Source organism: Furipterus horrens, unplaced genomic scaffold, assembly GCF_987537825.1.
Source record: "Furipterus horrens unplaced genomic scaffold, mFurHor1.1.pri manual_scaffold_17, whole genome shotgun sequence".
NCBI classification, from domain to species: Eukaryota; Metazoa; Chordata; class Mammalia; order Chiroptera; family Furipteridae; genus Furipterus; species Furipterus horrens.
In genome coordinates this window covers 34,265,339-34,274,825 of record NW_028327187.1, presented here as the reverse complement: position 1 = coordinate 34,274,825, position 9,487 = coordinate 34,265,339, and the positions used below count along the sequence as shown (strand labels likewise).

At 42.7% G+C, this 9,487-nt stretch overlaps 2 pseudogenes; one reads left to right on the top strand and one right to left on the bottom strand.

The window, feature by feature from the left end:
- The first annotated feature begins 2,840 nt into the window (after positions 1 to 2,840).
- LOC149990805 (glyceraldehyde-3-phosphate dehydrogenase pseudogene) lies at positions 2,841 to 3,871 on the top strand (annotated as a pseudogene).
- Positions 3,872 to 8,092: 4,221 nt separating this feature from the next.
- Positions 8,093 to 8,405, bottom strand: LOC149990804 (ATP synthase F(0) complex subunit g, mitochondrial pseudogene; annotated as a pseudogene).
- Positions 8,406 to 9,487: the final 1,082 nt, after the last annotated feature.

Genomic DNA, 9,487 nt, shown 5'->3' with positions numbered 1-9,487 from the left:
CCAATTTTCCTACCTTGGCCCGTGCACGAGGTTGCCTGGTTGCCGCGGTGTTTGCTTTTGTTTCCCCCTGCGTCGATCCACTGCTGTCCCAACAAGAAGTCTCGGGTCGTTTCCGGACACTGAGGCGGGTGGGCCCTGGGTCAAGTGGGCCACCCAAAAGCGGGTAGGACGCGTCTCCCCACCTTGGCTCAGAGCCCTTCCCGCACACAGGCGGAGGATCCCGGACGAGCCCCCAAATTGTGAGAAACGCTCACAATAAAAACTGAGACACAGGACTTGAGCAGTAAAACGAGGCCTTTATTCACGAGTCTGCAGAGCCGGGCGCACCCTCATAGCCAGGAGAATGTGCGCACCAAGTAGACAAAGGAAGCTGGTTTTATAGTCTTAGCTTCCCCACCCTGAAATTGCCACCCTAAAGTGATCATCTTTTCCACCCTGAAATTGCCACCCTAAAGTGATTATCTTTTCCACCCTGAAATTGCCACCCTAAAGTGATTATCTTCCCCGCCCTAACGCAATTAGCTCCCCCTCCCCTCTCCTTCTTCCCCGTTTCTCCATTACTGGTTACTCCGGAGTTACAATCTAACACGGTTATCTAAATGCCCCTTCTGTGGTTTGTAGATACGCCAGTGCTGTCAGCTCCCTTCTCAGAGACCCTCTAATTACATTTGCCCTTTGTTACTAATGACTTTTCACTGGTTTGAGAGTCACCATGTCCTTGTTTCTAACAGAACTGATCTGGAGGACCCTTGAGTGTAGGAGAGAAAAACTGTTTTTTAAAGATTTTATTTATTCATTTTTAGAGAGAGGGGAAGGGAGGGAGAAAGAGAGGGAGAGAAACATCCATGTGTGGTTGCCTCTGGCAAGTCCCCAACTGAGGACCTGGCCTGCAACCCAGGTATGTATGACCCTTTGGTACACAGGCTGGCACTCAATCCACTGAGCCACACCAGCAAGGGTGGAAAACTGATTTTTCCTGTATCTTTCTAGTTCTTGGCTGAGACACCTCCCCCCTCACCACCACCCCATAATAAAAAGATAGAGTAACAAAATAAAAACTGAAGTTTAATAACATGTATACTTCCTGTATACATGGAGATACCCAGGAAAACTAACTCTGAAATGGCCCAAGCCATCACCTTAAATAAATATCATCTCCAGTTAAAGACAAAAGAATATAGGGGGTTTGTGGGAGGTTATAAGGAAAAGCACGATAAACAAAGGTTGTTAGCCAGATTTAGGTTGTTGTCTTCATTGATAAAGAGTTTCTAGTGACTTAGTCATCCTTACAAATGCAGATTTTCTTTACATTTATAAAGGAAATCTCCATTTGTAAGACACCCTTAGAAAAAAGGTTTCCTTTATAAATGTAGATGTCTCTTACAAACTTCTGCTTCTTTTTCAGAGCTTTCTCTGTCTCTGCTATTTCTAAGCCAAAATAATCCTTATGCCAAAAAGGTACATTGGGGGGTGGTAAATTCTGCTCCCCTTCAGAGGCTAGGCTTGTGCCATTATCATCCTGTCCGGAGTACCCCCACCTATGGTTGCCAGATTTGGCAAATAATTTTGGGCATATGCTAAAATTAATGTTGCTAATCTGAAATTAAAATTTAACTTGGTGTTCTGTGTTTTATCTGGCAACCCTACTCCCAGCTCCTGCCCAGCACAAAGCACAGAGTTTATAGATTAAAATAGATCTAGACCAGTGGTTATTACATTTGGGTGTGCACCAGAATCACCTGCAGGTGATTACGGCACAGGTTGCTGGTCCCCACCCACAGAGTTTCTGATTCAGCAAGTCTGGAGAGGTGCCCCAAAATTTGCATTTCCAACAAGTCCCCGGTGCTGCTGCCGGTGGTCTGGGGAACATACTATGGGAGCTTCTGCTCTAGCACAACCTCAGTAAACAGAACCAATGGAAATGAAGCTCTTGTTGCCAAGTTGCCCTGGCAGTGCTCTTCTGGTGTGAATTCACCTTTGTTGCCCTCAGCAAATGCTCTGCATAATCCCACTGGACTGCTAGGTTGGCGATCAGCAAAATTGTTATTGAGCAAACTGGGGACTGTTCATGTAGTGCCTAGGTGTATGACCCAACAGTTAGTGTTGAGAAAACAGGTCTTTATTTACAATATTCCAACCTGGGTGGGGGTTCTGGGAGCACTTCAGCTCAGAGCCCTGTTCACCCACAATACACAGCACTTCCCTTGCTCCCCAAAAGACTATAAGCCAAAACCAAACCCAATACTTGCCCATCCCTTACCTGCCAGCTCTCTCCTTCAGGATCTGGGGTATGTTGTCCTTATCCTCTGTATAATAGTCTAGGAAAGCATGTGCCATGTCACACTGAATCATGGTGAAGTCCAGGAAAGGCACAAGTTCTAAGATAATGTTCTTTCCACATGTCCCAAGTTCCAGGAGTCCAGACAGAGTCTGAGTCTGCAAGGCAGAATCCTTGGTGCTTTCGGAGTCAGCTGGAGTGGGCATGATCAAAGCAGCAGCATGCCTGCTTTCTTATTGGCCCAGGTCGCACGGCCGGATCCTGACCACAACATGCATAGCTGCTCGCTGCTTCCCACATGGCTGCTACAACATCCTCCTACATAAGGGCACCCTTATATCATGCTCCCCAACATGCTCCTTCCCTCAAGGCTGCCTTCCCTTTTAAATCCTGAAAGTCAGTACTCCTTTTGCTCCAGGGCAGTACACAGCTATTATCTAGCTACCAACTTGCCAGAGTTATGCAAGGTAACTTAAAAGCTGTATTATCTGGCTCTCTGCTCCTCCTGTTCAACAGACTGCCGTGTCTTCCTGTGCAGTACCAGCCTCAACCCTGAGACACGATGGTGAAGGTCGGAGTGAATGGATATGGTCGTATTGGGCGCTTGGTCACCAGGGCTGCTTTTTATTCTGGCAAAGTGGATATTGTCACCATCAATGACCCCTTCAATGACCTCAACTACATGGTCTACATGTTCCAGTATTATTCTACTCATGGCGATTTCAAAGGCACAGTCAAGGCTGAGAACAGGAAGCTTGTTGTCAATGGAAAGTCTATCATCATCTTCCAGCAGTGAGATCGTGCCAACATCAAATGGGGTGATGCTGGTGCTGAATATGTTGTGGAGTCCACCGGTGTCTTCACTACCATGGAGAAGGCTGGGGCTCACTTGAAGGGTGGAGCCAAGAGGGTCATCATCTGTGCCCCTTCTGCTGATGCCCCCATGTTTGTCATGGGTGTGAACCAAAACAAGTATGACAACTCCATGAAGATTGTCAGCAATGCCTCCTGCACCACCAACTGCTTGGCCCCCCTGGCCAAGGTCATCCATGACAACTTTGCTATCATGGAGGGGCTCATGACCACAGTCCATGCCATCACTTCCACTTAGAAGACTGTGGATGGCCCTTCTGAGAAGCTGTGGCATGATGGCTGAGGGGCTTTCCAGAACATCATCCCTGCTTCCACTGGCACTGCTAAGGCTGTGGACAAGGTCATCCCTGAGCTGAATGGGAAGATCACTGGCATGGCCTTCTGTGTCCCCATTCCCAATGTGTCAGTTGTGGATCTGACCTGTCACCTGGAGAAAGCTGCCAAATATGATGACATCAAGAAGATAGTGAAGCAGGCATCAGAGGGCCCCCTCAAGGGTATCCTGGGCTATACTGAGGACCATGTTGTCTCCTGCAACTTTAACAGTGACACCCACTCCTCCACCTTTGATGCTGGGCTGGTATTGCCCTCAATGACCACTTTGTCAAGCTCATTTCCTGGTATGACAATGAATTTGGCTACAGCAACAGGGTGGTGGACCTTATGGTCCACATGGCCACCAAGGAGTAAGAGCCCCCTGGACCACCAGCCCAGCGACAGGAATAGAGGCCCTAAGCTGCTGGGGAATCCTTGCCCCAAACTGATCCCCTAACACACTGAGAATCTCCTGACCTCTAATTTCTATCCTAGACCCCCTAAGGAGGGGAGGGGCTTAGGGAACCCTACCTTGTCATGCATCATCAAAAAAGTTCACTGTACCCAGCCAAAAAAAAAAAAAAAAAGTAAAAAGCTGTATTTTGTCCTTCCCGCATCCCTCAAACCATGGGCTGTGGGTAATATCTGTACCCTGTTTCAAAATCATGGTTTGGACTTGTTGCTTCCAGTCTTATCTATACCACCATTAACTTAAACTCCTCTACCTCCCTCCCTTCCTCTAGGTACCAGTGTCTTGCCATTGTCTAACTCAAAGATGGCAAACCTATGCATTAGGGGTCCCAGTGAAGAGGAACTCCATTTATTTTCTAAGCAGGGATGCTGCCATTTGGACGTTACTGCAGTTTTTAGTACCAACATTGATTCCCTTTGAGGCCTTCTTCCTTTCCTCTGAGCAAGTCACCAGAATCATGTATTTCCTACTTGTGATATATATGGGTAAGAAGTATATCTTACCTTCTGCCTTCCCTGTCTGCTCTCAGGGCAGACAGTTATTTGATCACAGTTTTCTTACTCATTGAGCCTAGGTGTGCCCTTTGCATCCTTCTGTTATTAGTGAAGGTGTTCTTGGTTGCAAATGACAGAAAAATCTTGTTAATAAATCCATATGTAGCACTTACTGTATGCCAGAAAAGGTTCTAAAGGCTTTTTAAATTTACAAATTTATACTCTTTTAAGTCAGCCATGGAAGATAAAGTTATTCCCAATTTTACAGATTAAGTGAAAAGGATATATATTTTTTACAGTATAGATTTGGGGGTGTCTCACAGAACCCAAGTTCCTGAATATAAGTTAACTTCAGAGATAAATTGAAACCATGGGATAATTTCTATTCTGTTTCTCTCTCTACCACTTGCTTCTGCACCTTGTATATATGTCTCATTCTTCTCTTACATTAGACCAGCTTTCTCTTTCTAGTCCATATGGAGGAAAATATAGTAGCTAATACCATGCAAGTTTTGCATATTATGGATCTGACCATCTAGAGAGAGTACCTGATCTCTCTCTTAATTCAAAAATCCCTTCTGAAGAAATTTATTAACTCAGTTTGGGTTAGGTGTCCAGATCTTGGGGATGAACTTTTGCTAAGCAAATGTAACTCATAAAAGAGGGGTTTACAAAACCATGGACAAAGGGTTGCATATCACATTGTAGAAATAGGCAGTTCCCACTGATACCATGTGGATAGAAGGGAAAGGAAAAGTCCTCACAGTGAAGTATTGGGAAGACAATAGCTGTCCACAACACAGTAATTCAGCATTTCGGCCGGCTCCTAGAAAGTGATCAGAACTGGTATATGGTAGTGCTTGTCATCTCTGCTCTGACCTTCTCCTTCTACCAGTGCAGAAAATGGATGTGATATAGCCTCATTTGCACTTATTGCATGGGTCCAAATGAAGGATCCCCATATCTGTCCGTAGTTAGCTTCTGTTCTCTGCCCCTGTAGCCCTTTTCTGCTCATAATTACTACAGCTTTACCTTGTCTTCCAGGTGAATTCAGTCAGCTGCACTTTCAGTGAGCTTTTGCTATACACGGTGACAGAGCTATTATGGACTAAGGAATTGCACCCAAAAAGAATTGTGGCAATTAGAGGAATGAGGCAGGGTGGAGGCGTCATTAAGAAAGTTTCTCTCCAGCCTTGACTGGTGTGGCTCAATGGATGGGGTGCTGGCTTGCAAACCAAGAGGTCATTGGATTGATTCCTGGTCAGGGCACATGCCTGGGTTGTGGGCCATGTCCCTGGTGGGGGTGTGTAAGAGGCAACCCATTGATGTTTCGCTCCCTCTCTGCCTCCCTTCCCCTCTCCCTAAATAAATAAATAAATAAATAAATAAATAAATAAATAAAGTCTTTTAAAAAAAAGAAAGTTTCTCTGTCTGGCTATTTAGGTAGGACCTTATGGGGTATTAGTTAGGCCCAAAAACAATTTTGTTGGAGGTACTTAGAGGTCAGTAATCTCCTAGAGACAGACTCATCTAACCAAATCTAAATCACAAGGGATAGAGGTACACAGTCAGAATTTAAATTTATTTATTTTCAGACTGAAGTTGTCATATTAGCCTGTCTGGCCAGACTTGAAAGGGAAGCTTAATGATAGCAGAGGGTTGTTTGGGGAGCCAGGAATGTGAAATAGGGGACCTCCTTGGTTTTTCCTACTGGCATCTGCCATTCACCTGTGAGAGTCCCACCCGAGGGCTGGATCAGAATGTACTTGTATGCCAGAATGAGCTTTTAGACAGTCGAGCAAAACATTGAGAATTTCTGTTCTTTGACTCACCACCTTCTAAATGTCCACACTAAGCTCTCCTTTGGTTAACGCATCTATCTTTAGCTTCAGTCAAATTAACATACAATGAGTTATCAGCAGTATTATCTCAAACCAGTGTCGAGAAAGTAACATTGTTCTGCAGGATGATAATTGATGTTTGCAGCTAACACCTGTTCCCATGATCAACACTGAGGTAAATAGGTTTCTTTTCTATAGCACTTCTCAGAGGCTTTAGTAAACCAATGTACACTGTGAATTTCCAGAAGTCTAGAGACTCCAAATTTATTTGACCACTTAATTGTATTTTTCAAAAGAAGTCACAATGGCAAGTGTATTAGTTTCCTATTGTTGCTATAACAAATTGGTATACTTAGTGGCTTAAACCAGCACAAATGTACTATTTTACAGTTCTGTAGCTCAGCAGTCTTAAAATCAAGGCATCAGCACGGCTGAGTCCTTTTGGAGGTTCTAGGAGAGAACCTGTTCCCTTGTTTTTTCCAGCTTCTAGAGGCTGCCCATGTTCCTCTCCATCTTCAAAGCCAGCAGCACCACATCTTTAAACCCTAACACCTCCTTCTCCTCTCTTCTCTTCTGCCTCTGACACTTCTGCCTCACTCTTACAAGAACTCTTGTGATTACATTGGACCCACCCAGATAATCCAGGGTAATCATCTCATCTCAAGATATTTAACTTACTCATGCTGCGAAGTCCTTTTTGCCACACAGTGTAACATGTTCATAGGTTTGGGGGATTAGGATTATGAATCTTTGGGTGGGGGGATCATTATTTTACCTCTCATGGGAACAATGGAAAACACTGGACTATGGTATTAAACATGCTAATACAATTCCACTCTTCAAAGACTATGCCAGGTCAAACTTCATTGGATTTGGGGAGTTTCTGACATTTATCAGCTGTTTAGAGTTTATAATGGGCTACTACAGATCTCACAGAATTCTCAGAGGCTACTTATTACCTATAAGATCTAACGCTCTCTACTTGTGGGGCAGTGGCAAAAGCTCCTGGATGGAAAAAGAGGAAGGGTTTGTACATGGAAAAAGGGGAATTTCCCCAAGACTGCTTCCCAGAAATACACCATTCTCAGAGAACACAGTTATATAGAAGAATTCCATAGCAGTAGGTTAAAGTTACTTGTTCAAACGAAAGTAGAGATACCCTATGATTTGAAATGGAAATTAGGGCTCCAGAATGCCTTAAATGAGTGTTACTATCCTGGGAAACCCCCTTTGACTTGTGAGCAAGAAAGTAAGTCTGCAAGCAGGTGACCTTTTCATACTACCTGATGTATTTGTGACAGGTGCTGTGCTGTCTTTGAAGAAAGTGACACCCTAAAAATTTCACTTTCCTGAGAGAAAATTTGATCTTTTTTTTTAAAGAATATTTTAATGTATTTCGTGATGAGGTTAATAGCTCTTGAGTTTGATCCAGTTTCTGTTGGGTATGAGGTACCCCAAGCTAATGATATCACCAGAAAGCAAACTGAAAATGGAGGTACTGAGGTTCCATTAAATGCTGCTGCATTGAATAACAATAGTAATTTCACCTTAATCACCAATTATGCCGAAGATTTCATTACAGAGGACAAATAACTTAGATTGTTGAGAAAGTTTTCTCATGAAGTTTTGAGTCTGCTTGTAAAAATACGTATCACACATTCCTAGGCATCTCTTTCTCACCAAATCTCAGTAGTCTTTTCTTTCTTTTTATTTTTTATTTTGACATATCTTTTCTTATTAAAATAGCATTCTGATCACTCATGGTCCAAGAACATTCAAATAATAAACAAAAAAGAAACATGTTGCTAAAGATCGGTGTTCAAACATTATAGCCAATGATGCCATGTTTGCCTATGGTCTTGCCCATGTAAAACCACATCTACACTTCAGTGGCTACCAAACCATTCAGCAGAACTTCCCTAACTGAGCTATTTGAAGCTACCAGTTTGAGCACTACTGGCTATTTTTTTTTCAAGCTCTGAATAGGTATATAAATCTCAGCAGGGGCTGAACGAACAAGCTCATCCTTGGCAGAGTGCCAAAATGTGGCCATTCAAGATTTCAAATAAGTCACAACAGTGTTTAGGAGTAAGGGGGGCCTTCTCCACAAGGTTATGGACAAATTGGGCCATGGTACTAGGATGGAAAGTCTGTAGCCTTGAACAATGGTCTGATTGTCTCCCCCCAAGAACCCCTCAGTAGCTTTTTCTTTACTGCCATGCTTGTCTCATCCCACTGACACTGACTACCTGAACGTATAAACTTTTTTTAAATCTTTGGCTTCCACACCAGACCTCTGCTAGTTTTCCTTTTATCTCCTTGACCACACCTTTTAAAAAAAATTTCTTGATCCCCTCTTTTCTCTTCTTCATCCTAACTGTGGAGTCTCCTGAAGACACAGTCATTGACATTCTCTTCTTTTCTTTATGTCTCTTTAATCCATCCATCAAACATTTTTTTTATGTTTAAATATTTATGTTTGGAGATCTGTATTGTGCTCTGGGGATCCATCAATGTATTAGAGACAATCCTTGTGGTCTGGGATCTCAATGAATGCAATATAGTGTAATATTTACTATGACATATATGGAAATCCATGGCAGAAGCATCTATTGGGTTGGTCAAAAAGTACATTTGTTTTTTTTCTGTAAAATGGCTCTAGTAGGGCTTAGTTGTCTTTAACTTCATTCAGAACAATTTAATTAGATTTTATTGTGGCAGCTGTCATATCAGTGTGCATTAAAACAAAGAAAATTGGTGAATTTTTGTGTAGCTGTTTTAATTTTGAACAGGGAAAAAATACACAATATTTTCAGCATATTATGCTTTATTATTTCAAGAAAGGTAAAGATGTAACTGAAATGCATGGAAAGCTTTGTGCAGTGTATGGAGAAGGTGCTGTGACTGATCTAATGTGCCAAAAGTGGTTTGTGAAGTTTCGTGCTGGAGTTTTCTTGCTGAATAATGCTCCACGGTCAGGTAGACCAGTTGAAGTTGATAGCAATCAAATCAAAACATTAATTAAGAACAATCAATGTTATGCCACGTAGGAGATAGCCAGCATACTCAAAATATCTAAATCAATAAAGTTATTGGTGAAAATGAAAAATGTGTCTTTTATTGTATGGAATAAACCATATGGACTTTCTGGCAAACACAATATATGTGTTTCCAATTGAGATGCTTTCAGTTGCAAATAACAGAAACTCAACTC